This window comes from Passer domesticus, chromosome 11 (assembly GCF_036417665.1).
Source record: "Passer domesticus isolate bPasDom1 chromosome 11, bPasDom1.hap1, whole genome shotgun sequence".
NCBI lineage: Eukaryota > Metazoa > Chordata > Aves > Passeriformes > Passeridae > Passer > Passer domesticus.
This window is the reverse complement of record NC_087484.1, coordinates 31,392,386-31,412,317: the sequence shown is the minus strand read 5'-3', so window position 1 is coordinate 31,412,317 and position 19,932 is coordinate 31,392,386. Positions and strand designations below refer to the sequence as shown.

The 19,932-nt window shown below is 44.3% G+C and overlaps 1 long non-coding RNA gene across 1 annotated transcript in view; it reads left to right on the top strand.

Annotated features, from left to right (window-relative positions):
- The first annotated feature begins 5,369 nt into the window (after window positions 1-5,369).
- Window positions 5,370-19,932, top strand: part of LOC135278272 (uncharacterized) — a 29,800-nt gene continuing 15,237 nt past the window's right edge. The window contains exon 1 of the long non-coding RNA XR_010345815.1: window positions 5,370-5,887. This is a non-coding gene — a long non-coding RNA (uncharacterized LOC135278272). The remainder of the gene's footprint in view (window positions 5,888-19,932) is intronic.

The window sequence follows — 19,932 nt, the reverse complement described above, 5'->3', positions numbered from 1 at the left end:
AGACAATCAGTGCCCCACCTCTAACAGATAGGAATAGAATTCCCCTATTTGTAACCTAAGATAACTGGGATCCTGGATCCATTTTTCCTGTGGCTGCGGGTCCTAGCCCCAGCGGAGCAGAACTGGGAGCTGGGACTGCGATCCCTGATTGCCGATCCCGTTGTCTCTCTCTCTCCTGTTCCCTCCCTTTCCTCTGGGGGATCACAAATCCCAGAGCAGCTGCAGAGCCCCGTGCCCAGCCCGGGTTTCCCAGCAAAGGGAGGCCTGGGGGTGAGGTGCCCCGGGCTAGCCAGGAATGGGGGTCCGGGGGTCCCTGGGCTCATGGAAACAGGGAATCCAGGGGCTGGCAGAGGGGGATACCCGGGAAAGGGGGTGCAGGGGGTGTTGGTGCAGGACAAGGGAGTGCAGGGGGTCCTGGAACTGGGGAAGGAGATGCAGGGGGGTCCCAGTGCCCCAAAATGGGGATTCAAGGGGGTCCCCGGGGGAGTCCCCAAAGCCCCTCCCAGGGGGAGCAGGAGCTGGGTCGGGAGCTCTGGGCAGAGAAAAGGGGGTGACGCCGGCATGGGGGGACGTGGGGGAGTCAGACGCGCTCTGAGGGGGGACACGACCCCCGGGGACCCCCCTCACCTTCTCCCGCAGGGGAGGCCGAGCCCCAGCCCAGCAGACGAAGCCCAACACGAAGCCCCCGAGCCCCGGCAGCACCTTGGGGGGCGTCCGGCGGCAGCTCCGGGGGCGGGAGGGGCAGGATCCGGGAAACGGCGGCTGGGAAGGGACCGGCACGGACTGGGACAGGGATGGACTGGGACAGGCTGGGATGGACTGGGACAGGCATGGACTGGGACAGGCTGGGATGGACTGGGACAGGCATGGACTGGGACAGGCACGGACTGGGACAGGCTGGGATGGATTGGGACAGGCATGGACTGGGACAGGCTGGGATGGACTGGGACAGGGATGGATTGGGACAGGCTGGGATGGACTGGAACACAGGGACACACCAGGGTACACCGAGATACCCCAGGACACACCAGAATACACTGGGACACACCACACCCAGGACTGGGACCCACTGGGAGCAGGATCAGAGCACACTGGGACCTAGCAGGACCAGAAGTGGGGCAGCAGGGATCATAGTGGCAGCAACTGGGATATACTGGGAGTGACTGGGATCATACTGGTGGAAACTGGAACTGTATTGGGTTAGCTGGATGTGACTGGGAAGGACCATGAGTATGCTGAGGGCAACTGGGATATACTGGGAGTGTCTGTAACCATACTGGGGGTGACTGGTTTGACTGGGACCATGCTGAGGGAGAATGGGATCACACTTGGAATGACTGGGCCAGTGCTAGGGGCAACTGAGAGCAACTGGGATCATACTGGAGCAACTGGGACCACACTGAGGGTGACTGGGGTCATACTGGGATCATATTGGAAGTCACTAGGAGCAAGCTGAGAACAGCTGGGACTATGTTGGGGCAACTGGGATATACAGGGAGTAACTGGAATCATGCTGGAGTTGACTGGGAGTCGCTATGAGCAACTGGAATTGTGGAAGCTACTGGGAGCAACTGGGAGTGCGTGGAAGCACGCTGCGGGCAACTGGGATATACTGGGAGAGGCCAGGAGTGACTGGAATCACAGAGCAATCACAAAGGAAGCTACTGGAATAATATACTGGGAGTGACTGGGATGGTACTGGGAGTAACTGGAACCATACTGGGATGATAGTGGGGGCAAAAGGCATTGTACTGAGAGTACTGGGAGTGACTGAGATGATACTGGGGGTGAGTGGAACCATACTGGGAGAGGCTGGAACTATCCTAGGGGTGAATGGTAACACCTGGGACCATTCTGGGATCATTCTGGGAGTGACTGGGATCATACTGGGATTGTAATGAATGCAACTGAAAGTTACTGGGATCATACTGGGTGTGACTGGGAGCCGCAGAGCCCATGCTGGGAGTGACCTGGGCACCCCTGGGGGAACTGGGGCAACTGGCCCAGCTGGGGCTCAGGGTTGTTCTCCCCCAGGGCTGCCCCGGGTCCTGCTGCCACCTCCGACCCCACAGAGCCAAGGGACAGGGGACAGGGACAGGGGAGAGCTGAGGGACAAGGACAGGAGACAGGGACAGGGACAGGAGAGGGACAGGGGACAGGGCAGAGCCAGGGAACAGGGCCTGGCCGAGGGACACTGAGCTCCAGCACTTGGGGCTGTTACCCTTGGGCTCCCAGCACAGCCCAGGGGCAGAATCCCCTCCAGAAACTGTTGTTTGCTTTCAGCTTTGCTCTGGAACATTCCCCAGGAGCCCCTGCAGTGGCTGCAGCCCGGCCGGGTGCCCGGGGCCACCAAAGCTGCTCTGGCAGTGCCCTCCTGCCCCGGGCAGGGCACACAACAGCCAAGGAAAGGCTCCTGCTGGGCTCAGGGCAGGCACAGGGCACTCCCCTGGCGCTGCCACGGGCACAGCAGAGCCGGCCTGGGCACAGCATTGGCACACATGTCCCATGCAATCCCAGCAGGGATTATGGCTCATTGTGTTATAAATGAGAAGCTTGACTAGGCCAATATTCAAGCAGCAATCAATATATTAATTAATATGGTAAAGTATGAGCAATACAGCGCTGGCTACAGTGGGGGAAATTTTCCCTGCAACTGCACACTGATAGTTGAGGCTTACAGGTATTTATAGGGGTACTCATAAGATTTCTCAGCAGTTTCCATTCCCAATTTTTACGTCACAATTCTATACACTACTGTGATTTAGTTTTTCTCAGGATGTATTCCAGAAGGGAGTATCCCCAGATGATGGTGTCTGTCTTCTGAAAGAAGGAAGAAGTCTCTCAGCTGGTGAGGTCCAGATTCCAGATGGGTTCACCTTTTAATTGCAAATCTCATACCAGTGATATCCAGCTTCCCTTGGTGGAAACTATCGATCCTTGAGTAGATGTTCATCTTCCTTTGTTAAGCTGCTTTTCACTGTTTTGTTAATGTGTTGAGATAAGCATGTTTCCTTTTGATATCTTCTAAAGCTATAGTTTCAATGATCCTTACTACAAACAATATTCCAAAATGATACTTCAAAAGGTTATTATTGCAAACTCTTTTTAGCTAGAAGCAGAAAGTTCCTGTCAAACAGCAACATCCTTAAAGCTTTAATTCGAATGCTCCTAAATCAAGAATTATGAAGGTTAATTGTGAACAAAGGAGAGGTTCAAAGGCCTTCTTCCATGCTTTACTTCCTCAGTTATTTATTAGAATTGTCTTTATAACTGTCCCAGTCAGTTTCCACACATATCACAATCACAGATATACACGTTGCCTGTATGTACCTGACATGAAACATAGCTTTGTATTTCACATTACTACCTTTTTTCTTTTTGTTACTTTTAATAACATTTTCTTTATAACCTTTTAAAATTTTAAGCCTGCTTTACTTTTCTCCTAATCCTATCTCACAACAAAATAAATACATAAATATTCAAGTGACAATAAAACCCACTACACTCATGAATACATTAATTAAGAAATCTCAAAATTAGAAAAATCTTAAATTAACAAACCATAACCACTACAATGTCATAATAAACCTTTTGCCAAAGTTTCTCTAATTTTCTAAAATTCCCAGTAAAGGCTGTTTTGAGCCTCTGAGAATCTCTTGCTGGTATTTCTCCAGGGAGGCCAACTCAAAGGACAAAATAATAGCAAGTCCTTTTAAAGGTCTTCTTGAGAGAGTTGTTTGGAGGAAACAGCTGCAAGAGGAAATCTGGGAGAAGGGGAAGGGCATAGATCCAGCTGCTCCAATTGAAGAGATGTCCTTAGACATGGCCATTTAACCAGGAGAGCTGGAAACACCTGAAGGAGGGGGTCATGAAATATTAGACTGAATGTTGGTGGCTCAAATAGAGGGGAAGATCAGTATTTCTTCTCCTGACATCAGTAAAAGAATCCATGAGATCCAGGAAATAATTTCCTGTTCCTGATGGGATAACTTTGCCATTTCTTAAATGTACTCAAGTGACCCAGGTAATAAAGGTTTGCTTGTATATGATGAAATATACAAGTATTAAAAGCTGTGCCCCTTTCCAGGCAGCCATCAGCTGTGTGCCCATGAACAGGCAGTGCCACTTGTGCCCTGAGGTGCCCAGCTGGGATTGGATCTCTCCGAGAGCACCTGAGGGAGAGCAGAGCACCTTGCAAGCTGCAGGTCCCTGACAGCCCCGCAGGGCTCCTGTCCCATCAACATCTGCTCTGCTCCAGTCTGAAACAGGGCCCAGCATGGTGCCGGGATCATCAGAGAGCTGAGGTGTGTGCTGGAATTCAATGCCCTCCCCATCCCGCAGCAGCCCTGCATTTCCCTGCTCCAGCCTTGGTCTCAGCACAGCCATGGAGGCTCTTTGAGCTCCTGACTGTTCCTGCAGCCCCCAAGGGCAGCTGAGCTCTGCCTGTGGCAGTGGGGTTTTTTGAGGTTGTTTGGTCTCCTCTTGCACTGGGTTTGAGTATGTTTGGTCTTTCCCCGTCTGGTTGGGATAGCAATTTGAAAATGTTTAGTCTATGTTTGCCTCCTGTCTAGCCAGGGCACTTGCAGTGGTTTTTTCCCCTAGCCTGGTAAGTTCCCTGTCAGTTCCGGGTTTCTCTCTTTGCTATGGGTTTATGCCTTTCCCATCTTAGCTTCTGACCTAACCCCGCCCCGATTTCCCGCTCTCTCTTACGCAAAAGCCGCTGTTTTCTCTGCCTCCCCGTTCTGTGCCACTGTCTGCCCTTCCAGCTGCACGGCTCCCGCGCTCTGCCGGATCCCGTGCCCCGCCGGCTCCCCCTCCGCAGCCGGCACCCCTCTCCGCCCGGGAAAGGAGGTCACCCCGCGGGGCATCGGCCGCCTGGCTCCTGCCCGCGCCGCCGGCACCGCTGAGCCTCCCGTGAGCCACGGCTCCTGGCGAGAGGGGATCGCCCACACGAGCACCGCTGCTGCCAGCGCCGTGAGGAGAGAGACTGTCCCCGCCGCCAGGAGAGAGACTGTCCCCGCCGTGAGGAGAGAGACTGTCCCCGCCGTGAGGAGAGAGACTGTCACCGCCGCCAGGAGAGAGACTGTCCCCGCCGTGAGGAGAGAGACTGTCCCTGCCGTGAGGAGAGAGACTGTCCTCGCCGTGAGGAGAGAGACTGTCCCTGCCGTGAGGACAGAGACTGTCCCTGCCGTGAGGAGAGAGACTGTCCCTGCCGTGAGGAGAGAGACTGTCCCCGCCGTGAGGAGAGAGACTGTCCCCGCCGCCAGGACAGAGACTGTCCCCGCCGTGAGGAGAGAGACTGTCCCTGCCATGAGGACAGAGACTGTCCCCGCCGTGAGGAGAGAGACTGTCCCCGCCGCCAGGACAGAGACTGTCCCCGCCGCGCTGCCGCTGCCTGCAAGTGCTGCGCCATCTGACTCACGCCGGCGCTGCTGCCACCGCGGCAAAGAACAGCTCCTGTGCCACGCTGCCGATTCCAAGCAGCGCCATCCTGGCGCGGGACAGAAATAAAGCGGCTCGGAGAAGCCAGCACGGGGTCGTTCCTTATTTCCTTTACAATGAATCTCAGAGGCTGAGCCCGCGTTTCAGCAGCCAAACTGTGACCCTGCCGGCCGGCGGCAGAGGTCGGGCACGGCCGCTCCTGGGCCTGCCCCGATCGCCTGCAGGGATTGGGGCACGCTGGTGCACACCTCAGCTGTCTGCAGGGCGCACGGACGCTGCTGCCAAGTGAAGTTCGTGCTCCGTCAAGCGCTGCCGGTGAATTCGCACACTTTCTGCTTGCTGCAGCTCCCGGGAAAGTCAACCCCCTCCGTTCCAGACGTGAGAGGAGTTTTCCCCTGGTTCAAGGACTACCTCCGAGATTTTCGTTTCAAGAATCTTGGGTTTCGTGAGTATTCCGGTGGCTGGGACGGACCGGACTGGGGCACCTTAAAATTGGGTGGGGGTGACTCCCGGGGATTAGGGGAGGCACAGTGCACAACATTAAAAACTCCTATGGCTGGTGATTCTTGGGTGTTTTTGTTTGACCTGGGAGATGGATGGAAAAGAGCCTAGCAAATAGTCTCAGTCTGAGTTTTCTAGTGGCCAGGACGGACCCGACCGGGGTGCAATGGGGTACAGGGAGACTGTCTGCTTAGGAGAAGGAAGTTTATAAGCAAATTGTGGATTCCTTGGTGGGGGAGGGTTTTGTTTATCACAGGTGTTATAAATGATAAGCTTGACTACGCCAATATTCAAGCAGCAATCAATTTATTTATTAATTAATATGGTAAAGTATGAGCAATACAGCGCTGAGTAGAGTGGGGGAAATTTTCCCTCCAACTGCACACTGATAGTTGGGGCTTACAGGTATTTAGAGGGGTACTCATAAGCTTTCTCAGCAGTTTCTATTCTCAATTTTTACATCACAATTCCAGCTATCAGTAGCAAGGGATTTTTATTTTAGTTTTTTCAGGGAGAATGGGAAATTAAAAATACTTTTTCTTCCTTAGATGCTAATGTATCTTTTACTAGTTTTTCTAGGCTGTAGGATAATGATAAGTGCAGAACAATGTTCTTTTATGGAACCTTATCTCCTTGTAACATTTCAGTTAAATGCCAGTTGATGTTTGGCTTCTCCTTCTTCAACTTTTTGGCTAAACGTTTCCTAAACCTCCAGTGGCTGTCTCAGCACCACACTGCCTGTATATCTGTAAAACCAGCTCATAAAGAGGAGGAGCATCCCAAAAGAGATTGTTTGGCTCATTTTAGTCTGTTTATGTTTGGAATACGGAAAGTTCAGTTGTGTAATTCACAGTGATTCAAAAATGAATGAGGGAAATATCATTTGCATTTTCCCCATGTGTATGTCCAGTAGAAAGCAGCCTCTGCAAAAAACACAATACTGCTTTTATTCATCCACAATGTATCAAAACAAAATTGGTTAAAAGGGGAGATGTGAAAAATTTAATGTTGGCAATGTGCTATTGGTACCTAGTTTGGGTTTTACTTTTTGGTAATTTAAATCCTGATCCTTCACATTCCTACTGGAGACCTTTAAGTTCTAGGCATGGATTAAGTGCTTCTGAAAACCAAAATTTTGATGAAATGTTCACAGCCAGTGAATTGGGTTTTGTCATTGTATTTTCAAAACATGAATATAGAAATAAGCCTGCAAACACCAGCAAAATTAAAAACTACTTGGTTTGGCCAATGAAGCACAAGCAACCAAATGTGTTCAAACTTGTAGAGAATTCTTTGTTTTCATTTTCACAAGTTTCACTTGATTTCATGTAGGATCAAAGTGAACTAACAAAAAATAACTGCTCCCACAATAAACAGGAACAAAAGAAGAACAAATCCTTCCTCAACATAAAACACAGCTCCCCCTCCTCTGTCTATTGACTCTGACACACCTCAATATTTTGTTCCAACCAGTGCACAAAACGCCTTCTGAGTATGTTTATTGTACTTATATAGAGTGTCTGTGTGTGAAATTATATTTATACAAACACGTATTATTAGTTGTAAGTGTAGGCGTGAGAATGTAGATAAATCTAATAATTTAGCATTACTAACAACCTGACTGGGTGTTAGTTTCAGTAGTAGGCAGCTTAATAGCTGAGAGTGTTGAGAGGTAACATTTTTCACTTTTTTTCCCTGTTATTATTTTGCCCTGATTTACTGGGCAGGTGGCAAGAGTGGTGAAGTAGGTCATGGGGATTTATTGTTTGAAAATAGAAGTTCAGTGGGTCAGAGATTGGATTGAGGCATGGATTGAACCCAAAACATCTTGAAAGGTGATGATTCATAATTCTGTCCCTGTCTTGATTCCTTCTGTCTGAAACTCAGGAGACAAGTCTGCCTGACCTCTGGCAGCTTCAGTCTCACACATATTCCTCACAACTGTGTTTGTAATGGACCAAAAACTCCTGCGTGGCAAGGGAAAGCTTCCAAAATCCCAGAACAGACAAAACTGTTACTGCAGTGTATCCCATAGGATTTTCCACAGGGTCCTCCTGTATTCACAAGCAACCATCTGATGATGTTTTGGAAAAAACCAGACTGGAAAGTCTCCTTTGTGAAGAGAGGAAGGTGTGAATATCAGCAGGGGAATGGGGTGAGAGGAGACTGGAACAGCTGCACTGGCCTTTCCTTTTCCTCTCAGCACTTTGCTGGAGGAGGATCACAGTGCCTCAGAAATTCAGATAATAATGAGGACACTGTGGAAAAACCCAGACTTGTAGAAGGTTAAGAAGCAGGTGAACAGCAGCTTTGGAGAATAGCTGTGTGACAGTGAAAACTTAATGCAGGTCTAAGAAATAGTATCTGGCATGCACTGTTTGGGACTTGAAAATTGGGAGAAAATTTGAGATTTTCGTATAAAAATTGGTTGGGTGGGGTTGTTTGGTTGGTTTTTTTGGTTTTTTTTTTGTTTGTTTGTTGGGGTTTTTTTTGGGGGGTTGGTTTTTTGTTGTTGTTGTTGTTGTTGTTGTTTTTTAATAAGGAAGCTTAAAAGGGAAAAATAAAAATAATTGAGAAAATTTTCCTGAGCCCATCTGGAGCATAAGTGGGAGAGGGAGCAGTGAGGTGGGTAAGATGGAGATTAGTATGGTGGATTTGGCATTTTTCTGAAGCAAAACAGATTCTTAAATGTCAAGAGTCAGGATTATTAAGTGTTTAGGAAGCTGTCGAAGAAGAGAGTGGTGAGAGCTATATGAAGAGTGTGTGGTGAATTGCATGAAAAGATGAGTTTTAAAGAGCAAAAAGTCTTCTGGGAGGCTGTTACAATTAAAATGGAGGACGAGGTGTCGGCTGAGATGTGTACTCTCCTTTTTTTCTTTGTGTAACACATTATTGCTGATTCCTGTGGAACGGTACGAGGTGTGAGAAAATAATTCTTTTTTTTTTTTCAGTCTATATGTGATCACAATTCAATTCCTGAGGACATTTGCATAGTATGATACACCTTAGGAAGTTACAATGTAGAAGAATTCAGATTGATACTGGCTTCAAGATACTCATAGCATCTGGTTTGAGTGAGGATGTAGATTTCAAATGTTGTCCCTCCCTTGATGTCTCCAGTCACATTGGTCACATTCTTGCTGAATTTTGTATCACTTTTCTAAACTTCAGTGCTATACAACATTGGCACTGCTTTTCTGTCTGGCTCCATCTGTCCTTTCACTCCATCTGAGATATTTAACTTCAGTGTACAGAGGATTTGGCTTCTCAGCCCCTGCCAGCTTTTCTCCAGGAGCCATAGGTGCTTTGCTCTTCCCTGCTGCTTTTCATGCTCCACAGAAGGGCACAGTTTTTGAGCCAGCCTTTGGCTTAATAGCCAAAACATCCCTCTGTGAAGCATGAAAGACAAGAGAGAGCAGCGGGGCAGCCCCAAGAGACAGATGGAAAAGAAGCTGACTTGGTGAAATCAGCAGCCAGGCTGTGCCCCACCTCACACAAACAAACCTGGCCACAAAGAGCAGCTCAGGACAGCTCTCAGGCTTGAAATCCTGCTGCTGAGCTTGGAGGGAAGAGCAGCTGGAGCTCCCTGGGAAGCCACTTTGGGCCAATGTCCCTCCCAGCTGTGCCCCACAAGGGCATTCACAGGGGCTGACTCACGCCCCTTGTCTGTGGAGGTGCCACCCTGCTTCACACCAAACCATCTGACTCACACGGGACAAGTCTAGCAGAATGGCAAAACCTCTCATGTCTTTACTGTTCTTAGTACCAGACAGTAGTTACAAGATTTTCCAAGTCTGTGTAGATGATATAACTATACTTAACTGGGGCCTCTTTGTGATCACATGTCAATTGGATAAGCTAAAAACCCACCAAAGTACAAAGCAAAAGGTCATCTTACTGTGGCTTGTTCTGTTTGCTTTGGTTAGCAGTCAGATCAGAACTTTGGCTAGTGGAATGGCCATTTTGAAACACATATCTCTATTCAAATCAATAAATTATAACAAGAGTACTCTCCAGCTTCTCATATTCAAGTATTTTTACAACTCTTAAATTGAGTTGCCTTTGTCCACAATAATGGGTTTTTATTGCTTATACAATTCAAAGTGTGTGTCACCTTGGTCCAGAAAATGCTATGGACTCCTCAGTAAAAAAAAAATTGAATTATTAAGAAGCAGAAGCTCCTTCTTCCTTCTCTTCCTTCTCTTCCTTCTCTTCCTTCTCTTCCTTCTCTTCCTTCTCTTCTTTCTCTTCCTTTCTTTTTCTGTTTCTTTTTATCCTAACCAAACTGAAACCACTGGCCAGAGGAAAACAAATTTTAAAAATGGAATAGTAACAGAAATGGTTGATGTAGAAGGCCTTTATTTCCCTTTCATGCATGAAAAGCATGATAAATACCACAAGCATATGTTTTGCAGCACACTCAATTGTTGTCTTCATGGACTCTCATTCTATTCCTTTGGTTGTATCTTTCAGAACACCTTGAGACTAATTATTATAAGTAAATATTACAATATGTGAATTTCCTCTGTAATAGAGGGTTTCTCTATAAGTTTTCACACTGCAGCACAATAAATGCATTTTAAAAATGCCATGGAGGAATGAGGTCAGCTGTCAATATATTATGAAGAGAGTGAATTCTATGCACAGGTCTTACTGCATTAATTAAGATAACACAGGGATATGATTGTAAACTCTTTAGATACATGCTGCCTTCTATCAGCTGTCATCTGAGAAACTGGTTGGTAGATTATCCTGAACATAATGTCAAGGTTTTTAATCAAAACATTTTCCCTATTCAGAAGAAAATCATATAATGGCATTAGCAAAAGTAGTTGAATTAGATCTGTAGAGAGAAGGATGTTGTAGAAAAGGGTTGGGAAAAAGGTAATAACAGGCCTAGCAAGTGGAGGTACAGGAACAATGGATTGAATTATAGCACAGAAGGCAAGCTGTTCTCTTTAATCAGTAGTGGGTGACCCTCTGTAAAACCTCCTGTGTCCAGTACAATTTAAAACTCAGAAACCACCTCGTGTGTCTGAGACTTTCCCAGTGGAGAAAAAACCCTATATTCTTGGCTACCACAACAACAGAGTTGTTTTGACAGGCTCAGCAGGCTCAGAGTGTGGCTCTGCAGAACGCCTGGGTGCACAGGGTGCTTTGCCCACAAAAGCTGAGGGAGAGGCTGGGGAAACACGAGGCAGAGTGCTGAATGGGTATGTCAGAGCCAGACTGTACAGGTGTGGATGTTTATGGGTGTTCATGCAAAAGAAAAGGGATTCCTGGAATGGCAAACATGCTGGAAGCACTGTGTGTAAACTCCTGGCTGGCTCAGTGCTGGTCCCTGAGGGGTGCTGGAAAGGATTCCAGACTTGGAGACCTTTGATCTGTCTCAGTCCAAGGTGACTGACTTGTACCAGCTCCCTACAGAGAGCAAAAGGCTGAAAGCCTGGCTGGTGTGTTCAGCAGCAGATGGAGGCTACAAATGTCTTCTCTATCACTAGGAAGGAGTGTTCCTCTGCTTTGTCCAAATGCAACTGATATAAGAGTTCTCATGGTTCTCTGTCACTGGACAGAACTGCAAACTTTCGTTTCAGCACGTACATGCAGCCTGATTTTTATTTTATTTTATTTTATTTTATTTTATTTTATTTTATTTTATTTTATTTTATTTTATTTTATTGTCAATAGCAGCATTCAGGACTGGCTTTATGATTTCTGACTGAGGACCCTAAGTAAGTTTCCAGAATTGGAAGTGTTCAAACCACATCTCCTCTAGCCCATGCACAGAGGGAGGGGAATCGAGTGTGTCCTGCCCACAGTGCAATTTTAACTAGAAATCCTTTTCTCCATGGGTAGTATGGACTCCCAGAGCAGGTATTCAAAGCTCATGCTTGCTGGGGTTAACCTGAACATTTGCACAGGAAGGAATAAAGCTACTGCCAAGTGGTTTGTGGAAAGCCCACCAGAACATGGTGAGATTGTTCTGCTGTCCTTGTGCTGAAGACCTTTGTGTTCCAGGCACAGGAATTGTAATTTCAGCTACCTGGAAACACAAGACAGTGGCTCGTGGCATGTGAGTGGCTGTTTAGCAATGCAGCCTGCTGTGAGCACTTCAGGTCTCTCTTCCAGACTCTGCACTCTTGTGGTACCAAATCCTGCCCAAGGAAAGTGCAGCAGCACTCAAACTGCAGTGTGGGGGTGTCTGGTGCTGCCTGTGCTCCAGAATTTCAGCTGTGCTCTCAGTGCTTGATAGGAGACAGAAACCCTGGGGGCTCAGAGACACTCAGCTTGTCCCTCAGGTGATGTGGAACAGAATATTCCTAGGAATAATGTCAAGCTGGAGAGGAAACATTTCTGTCAGCTCTTTCCATGCCCCAAAGAAGCCACATATCCCCATTCTTCCACACTGCAAGCAAGGAGAAAAGAGCCAAAACATGTAAGATCATCAAACTGGTTTAGCTGCAGAATGAGAAGGAGATAGATAAGACACATTATCATTTCTATTTTAAAAAGTTGGAAGAGTTTGCAATGGTAGGGTGTGGGGTGACACCTGGAAAAAGAAATCATAATCCCTTCTGTTTTTCCCACACCACTTAGGTGACTGGAAGTGGTCAGCACCACTGAGTTTGTCATATTCCATAGAGCAATAGTTGGAAATTTTGTTTAAATCTGAAGCTAGCTCAGAATGTTTAATTTGAGCAAGTGTGTTTTGTGGTCAGTTATAGTATTTTAGTGCTTTTTACATAAACAGCTTCCTCAGTTTTAAAATGAACTTGCCCAGATACCAAAAACGTTGTCTTCTCCTGTGATATGTGAGGATGCAGTTCTTGTTCTAAACTTCAGTTCCTGGCAGCAATGCTTTTACAGCCAGCTGACATGGCACACATCTGCCCTTCTATAGCATTTATCCTTAAAAAAACCCTCCAAGAAATCTCTGGAGGAATTTATTACTGAATAATAATGGTTTCTGAAGAGAGGGAGTGGAGGTATAATTAGAAGTGGAAACACTTGAAGCAAGATCTCTAGAATCTACTGTTTCCTACTGTAATCTCACTTAGGAAAGCATCTGAAGTGCGTGCTTGAATCTCAGTAACTACACAAGCAATAAACACATTTCCTAAGAAAGAAGGATTGGCTCATGTACTGAAAATGTGGTGAATATTTTGAAGAACCATGTTCTGTATTAGATCAGTGACAGAAATTATGGTAATATGACAACTCTGCTTTACAGACTCTTTCTTTCCCTGTCAGTCTATGACTTTCATTATATTATCTTTTTGTCTTTCACCTGTTTCTTCACATTGCATGGCTTACTCCTAGGACATAGAATAATCTTATTAGGCATGGAGAAAAGCCTTGTCACAAAGAAAAAGGTGCTGCTCTTTTAAAACATTGGTCTGGAAAAAGATGATATAGACTGATGGAATTATTTTCTAAGCTCTCCATTGTCTTATTTATGCACACATCATTTTTATATCTATTGTTTGTTGGCTCCTTAAGTTACAGTAATTTCTTTAAGACATTGCTTAAGATGGATGTAGTGTGAAATGTGTATAAAATAGTTTTCCAAAGTGGATAACAAAATGTCCAAATATTGTTTCAAGTAAGCAGTAAAATATCTAAAGCCATGCCATAAATACTGCATTAAAAGTGAGCTTTCTTCAAACCTTTTGGCATAAAAACATCATAACATCCTGCCAGGAAAAAAAAAAAAAAGAAAAAAAAGGAATAATTAAACCTGATTTGGAGCATCATAGGAGACAGGGCTGGGAGCTGGGTAGAAATTCTCTCTCCAACCAATTTCCTGTAACTCCACAATGCAATTATGTGTGACAAAAAGGATTATTCCCTGGACCAGGTGTATTTGGTAGCTTATGGTGAGGTCTGAATACCTGCCATAAAATTGCTGCTTTTGGCCAGTTTCTGTTGCAGTAGATATTCCCAAATCTGGAATATCCAGAAGATTGAAGGTGCCTTCCAATTTCCCCAGTGGCTGGTGATGCTGTCTAGCACACTAGCCTTGCTGAAAGGTGTTTGCTTGGTTTTAACAAGGAGATTCTCCGGGAGCTTTGGTGAGAAAGATACTGGTTGTTTTCTTCTCTTCTGGTTTATTCTTTCTCCTGTAGATAAGAAACGAACAGTGTTTTTGTGTGTCTTCAGATAAGTTGATGGGGCAGAGTGGGCATTTTAGGGCCACACACACATCCTAGAGATTTGTAAACAAGAACATGTGTGACAACTGTATGATAGAATGACATCTTTCTTTTCACATGGTCTGCTTTCCCTTCCTGTGTGAACTGCAGTCTTCACTGTATTTGCTTTTTTGCTTTGTTCTGAATGTCACCACGTACCACGAGCACTCCTTGGATGTCACCCTACGGGGGTCATGCAATTAAGCTGTAATTGAGCAGCTGCACATCCATGGGAGGCTGTAGGGATACTCTGAAAATGTATCAGAGCAAACCAATGGACAGTTGTTTCCCTTGGTTGGAAACTGCTATGCATTGATTTGAGCAATAATCCATGCCATGACACATATCAAGGACATTGGAGCTGTTGCCAGTCATTAAAAAGCTCCAGATTCCTGTAGGATTATTTTATATATCATATGAGAATACAGAGAAGTAATATTACATCACTTTTTGTTAAAATTTCCCATGAAAATCAGACCATTGTTCTTCTTGGCTGGGCTTTTTTAAAGGATGAATAGTTTTATAAAAAAAAAAAAAAGTATTTCCCCCACATATAAAACTAATTTCAGTGGAAAGTTTTTTCAATTATTGATACACTTGAATGGTGTTACACTGGATTTGCATGAATTTAAATTAAATCAGAAACCTTCCAAAACACAACTCATTGACTTTGCCTTCAGAGCTTGCTTGAAAGGTGTTGACATTGGCCTATAGGAAGGTAAAGAATTATGGTTAAATTAATGATGTAGTGATAAATTTTTATTTCCCCTTCAGTATTTTTAATAATCTGAAAACATTTAATGGGTATTTTGTGAGCTACCCATTAGAGATGTGAAATAAACCAGCCCTAATCCAAATTTACAGAAAGAAGCACAGTTATTTCAACAAATAAACAGGAAATAAGTTTGTACTGTTAGCAGCAAATCCAGCCTTGTGAAGCAAAATGTTTCTCCAGGACAATTCCAGGTGGCCATAATCAGTGGCAAATTTGTTTTGGTGTTTGAGAAACCAACATCTCAGTAATTCAAGTATTTGTCAAGTACAGCTCAATAGAGAAACTCAACATAGAGATAAAAAGTACAGCACTTGCATTAGGTTTTTTTTTTTTTGTCTGAGAATAGTTTATTCATTGCTGAAGGTTTCCATTTCTAAATTTAGCAAGTTAGGTAAAAAACCCAACAATAATAGTATAGTACAAATGGAGAATTTTTAATTTTTATTCAGGGGAAATTGCATTTGCATGTAACGAAAAACAACACCTCACCAAAAAAATCTGGATGGTTTAGGATGAATTGGGTAAAATCAACTAGCAATGGAAACATGAATTTTCTGCAGGAGGAAAAAAAAGTAGTTTTATTTTGATAAATATTTCGATAAAATGAAGGCAATCTGAATTTCACTTCTTCCAGCTACCCCAGGCTTTCATTGCAGGGCCTGTCAGCTGAAGGGAATGGTGTTTTCCTAGGACCAGAATATTTTCTCTGCAAGTGTGTCTGCAGAGATGCAGGAGCAATCTGAGGCTCCACTTCCATGGCTGTGTAATTTACCCATGAGAACAGACTCTTACCAGGGAGAATTGCCAAGGCTTGCTCCTTCATTGCTGCAGGCACCTGCAGAAATGGTAGTGCAGGGCATGGAATGCTCTGATCCCTGCAATACAGAGCCACTCTCACAAGAAAATAGCTCCAGTGAACAAGGACAAGTGGAAGGAAGGGCTTGACAATCCTGACCTACCAATCTCAGAAAGAATCAATCTGATTGTGAACTCCAGCATGCAAAATTGGCACAAATATCAGCTCACATCTTTAAAAAGTCTTCATAACATGCAAATCCCAATTAGTCCTCACTGAGGAAAAGGCAGAGCTAAAATAGATTTGCCTACATTTTTAATTATTATTATTAAATTTACAGAACTTATGCTGACCAGCATATATTTCCTGTGAAATGTGCAGATGATCTACATGCACACACTGAGGGAGGATTTTCCCCAAGGAATTATATCAAGTTTTATTGTCTGAAAACAGATGTAGTTATCTCTTACACTACTGAGTCGTTTCAAAGGAGCAAGCAACACAGATTGGGTGACTTTCTAGCCCCTTAGCACAGGCACAGGAAAGGGACACCTCTCTGAAGTCATGGGTCATACCAGCACATAATTTCACTTGCTTGAAAGCCCGAAGCCAAGGTCAAGATACACCAGTGTTATTCAAACCTTACTAACAACAACATTGAAAACACTTTGCCAGGACTCTGCTTCAAAATATTTCCGGCATATTTCTGCCTAGAACATCTTCCTCTGTCCCATTTATCTGTTTAACACACTCTGCTGATTTCTTTCCCATCAGACCCTGAGAAGCCTTTCCCATTCCTGTTGTATCAGTACCTGGACATCACCTTCTATGCAACTTAAAGATTTTAATAATAATAATATGTAATATAATATAATTATTATATTGTAATATTATGCATTTTTAAATAATAATAGTATGTACTTTTCTACCTTCTCCTACCTTTGGTGACTAGCTAGCAAAATATTATCTGTTATCAGCCCACCTTCTTCTTGTAATTAAGCTTGCAAGGAGGTTTTATTCCTCTGCCTGTGATGAACTTTGGTGCCCTAAATTTAATTTCTTTTCATAATCCCTACAGTAGCAAGCAGCACAGAGAAGTTTAACTAATAAAATGTTGGAACTTTGGAAGCAACAAGAACTTGGCAGAAACACCCATGGGATAAGATAAATTATCGTGTTTAAAAACAAACAAGCAGGCACTATAAGCCTCAGTAGGGCTGTGAGCAGTGCTGGCTTTCCATTGCAGAGCCTTGCTGGCTTTTAGAAGAGGGATGAGGGGTGCAAAGGCAGCAGTAAAAGCCATGTGGTGGCTTCTGTCTGTTCTCTTCCTTCCTTCTCAGCAATCCAAGTCACCAGGTGCTGCAGAGCACCCTGCAGCAGCCCCTCCTGCAGGGACAGGCACAGGCAGCAGAAAGCTGCTTTTCCTTGGATTCAGGCTCAGAATTCTTTGTGCGGGAGCCCTGAACTAGCCTGTAGAACCAAGTGGTCAGGGAAGAGACACTAGAAATCCATCCCAGTTTCTGATGTCAAGCTTGATTCTTTCATCTGCAAAGCAGGATGGAATATCATTTCAAAATATGCAAAGCTGTCGCTTTGGAATGATGTCTTCACATCTGCCTTTGGATGGGGAACTTAGTAAATAAATCTGAAGGCAGCACTGAAAAAATGGGAGTCCCTAACCACTCTCAGCTTTGCCACTGTACTTCAGCAGTGCAAAACACTTAGAAAATATCACTTATAGATATGGTTTATTGCACTTAGAAATATGGCTTATACAATGTGAATTTTGTCCTGGTGTTCAGGGTCACAACACTGAATTTTACTTAAATATTTCAGTTACTCTTGTATCCCTCTTCTTTTACCCAAAGGCATTCACTGAACCAAGGTGGTGTCACATTTTTAGCATTGCCCTTTAGAAGCTGAATGAACTTTAAAAGCAGCTTTTTATTTTCTCACTGAAACTAAATAGGCTACATCCTGAAATTTTAAACCACTTAAAATTGGCTCATAGATAAACCTTTTATTTATTACTTATATATTAGTTATTTATATTGTATAGTACAACGGTGTGAGTATGACTTTAGTAAAAAACTGCACTCCTATCATAGAATTATTTCTCAAGCTCAGGAACAGACTCACAGCAGAAGAAAGCCTTAGGGTCTATCAGGTAACAACCAAATGTAAAAGCAAACATCAGCTTCTCTAGAAGTGAGGTGCACGACTGCCTTTGAGAGAAAGATCATCCTACACTCACAGCGAGATGTTCTCTTTCTTTTTGGTAATTGACAGTAAAAAGGAGTGCTGGAGTACCTGGTGGATGAAATAAGGGGCTGACAGTGGGAGGAGGGAACAGTGGTTGTTTACTGGGGCTAGAAACACTCGTACAAGGTGCAAACCTCATCTAGCAGCAGGAATACTTGCTACATGAACAAGATTTACTGACAGACTCCATCTGTGCCTTCCCACCAAACAAGGTCACTCAGTCAGATCCTAGGAAGCCTAATGAGCAAAGTTGCCAAGTCTCTGCAGTGATAATGGAGGCTTGCTCTGACTTACACCTCAGGCACTTGCAATATTTTTAGTACTGGAAAATAAAATAGGGTAGAGGAAAAAAGGTCATAATTTTTATCAAACCAGTCCACCTTGAGAAATATCAGTGTGCGTGCCTGTGCATGAACATACCTGGGTATTTTTTCTTTCTTTTCCTGGTTATTTGCAGTTTACTTTACTCTTGAGGCACTCCTTCATCTTTGGATTCATCTTGGCCATTCATCTCACATCTGCACCTTGGTTGTGGAAACATCACTGTGGTGGTACCATGCCCCTTCCGCACAAAAGGCTGTATCAACAGCATGTGTGGTGGCTCCAGAGCTGAGGGAGAGGCTTTAGCCATGGATTTTTGATGTTCATCAATTTTCTGCCTGGAGTTTCTGTGATACAGTCTGGTCAACTTACAGGAAATATTGTGGTAAGGGACAAAAATAAATTTAGAGCATTGCACAGGCCCAGAAAAAAAAATCTCTGCTAAGAACTTTTAGTATTCACAGCTGATTTGTTCCTGTAGACAAGGTGATAGTTAAACCAAAACAACTGAACCGCAAGTACCCTGAATCCCTTGTTTGATCTAGGATTTATTCATGTTTATCTGCTTTTGATAGGAATATCTGGTCCAGTGTATGTTTCCAGTGTATGTTTATGCACTGCCTGCAAAAAATTAGCCCCTTATTTGACTTCTTAGTGAGTAAAAGAATTCTTGTCTAAATCTGTGAGATGGCATTAAGGAGACCAAAACCATCATGTAAAACAGTGGAATAAGAAGAGAAATTTAGATGGACAGTCAGTGAAGTTTCTCAGTGCCATCCTTTAGTGCAGGATGGAATGTTTCTGGAATGAAATAGTGCTTCTTGTGGTGAGAGATGTGTTGCAATGTACAGCTATCAAAGTCTTAGTATGGAGAAGATGTGGAGCAGATCTTTTGGAAATGGCTTTACCCTGCAGAATCCATTTTGTGTCACCTTCTGACAGGATTCTGTTCTGCCCCTGAGTCAGTGTAAACTAACTCAGGTCCTAAGATCTCACATACAGAAAACTTCTTCACAGGATGGGGAATCACATTTTCTCTTGTGTGCCTTCACACTCAATGTATACAACAGGACATTGCCAAATTGCACTCCTGGTGATCAGAATAGAGCACTAATTTAAAAGTTCTAGGGGATAAGCGTCCAGGAAAATGCACATGCACAAGTGAATATTTCCATATTCTGGAGGAGATGTCTCTACAATTGCCAAGGGACTCTGCATAGTGACACTGGCACTCAGTTGCCTTGTAAAATACAATTGTAAGAGATGTCTTTCTGCAGTGATATAACATCACTGACTGTGGTAGAAGTAGATCTACAAGTGGAAAAGACATGAAAATTTTAATTCTGAGTTGAAGAATATGCCAGGATTATGAATTAAATTTTTATTTATTGCTTAACTTACAAAGACACTGTAGCTCAGGCTCTGCAAATATCCATTCTCCAGCAGTGAGTGCAGACTGAAAATGCAGAACTTGATGTTAAGCCCAAGGCTTTTTGGGATATCTGTCCAAATTTCCAGTGTAGGATGTTCTGGATTGCCCACAGCTTTCAAATGGCCCCTGAAGTTTGCTGTAAGCAGTGCCAAGGCTTTTTTTAGCAATACTCACACTTCTAAATCCCAGTTACAAGTGGGGGGTAACTAGT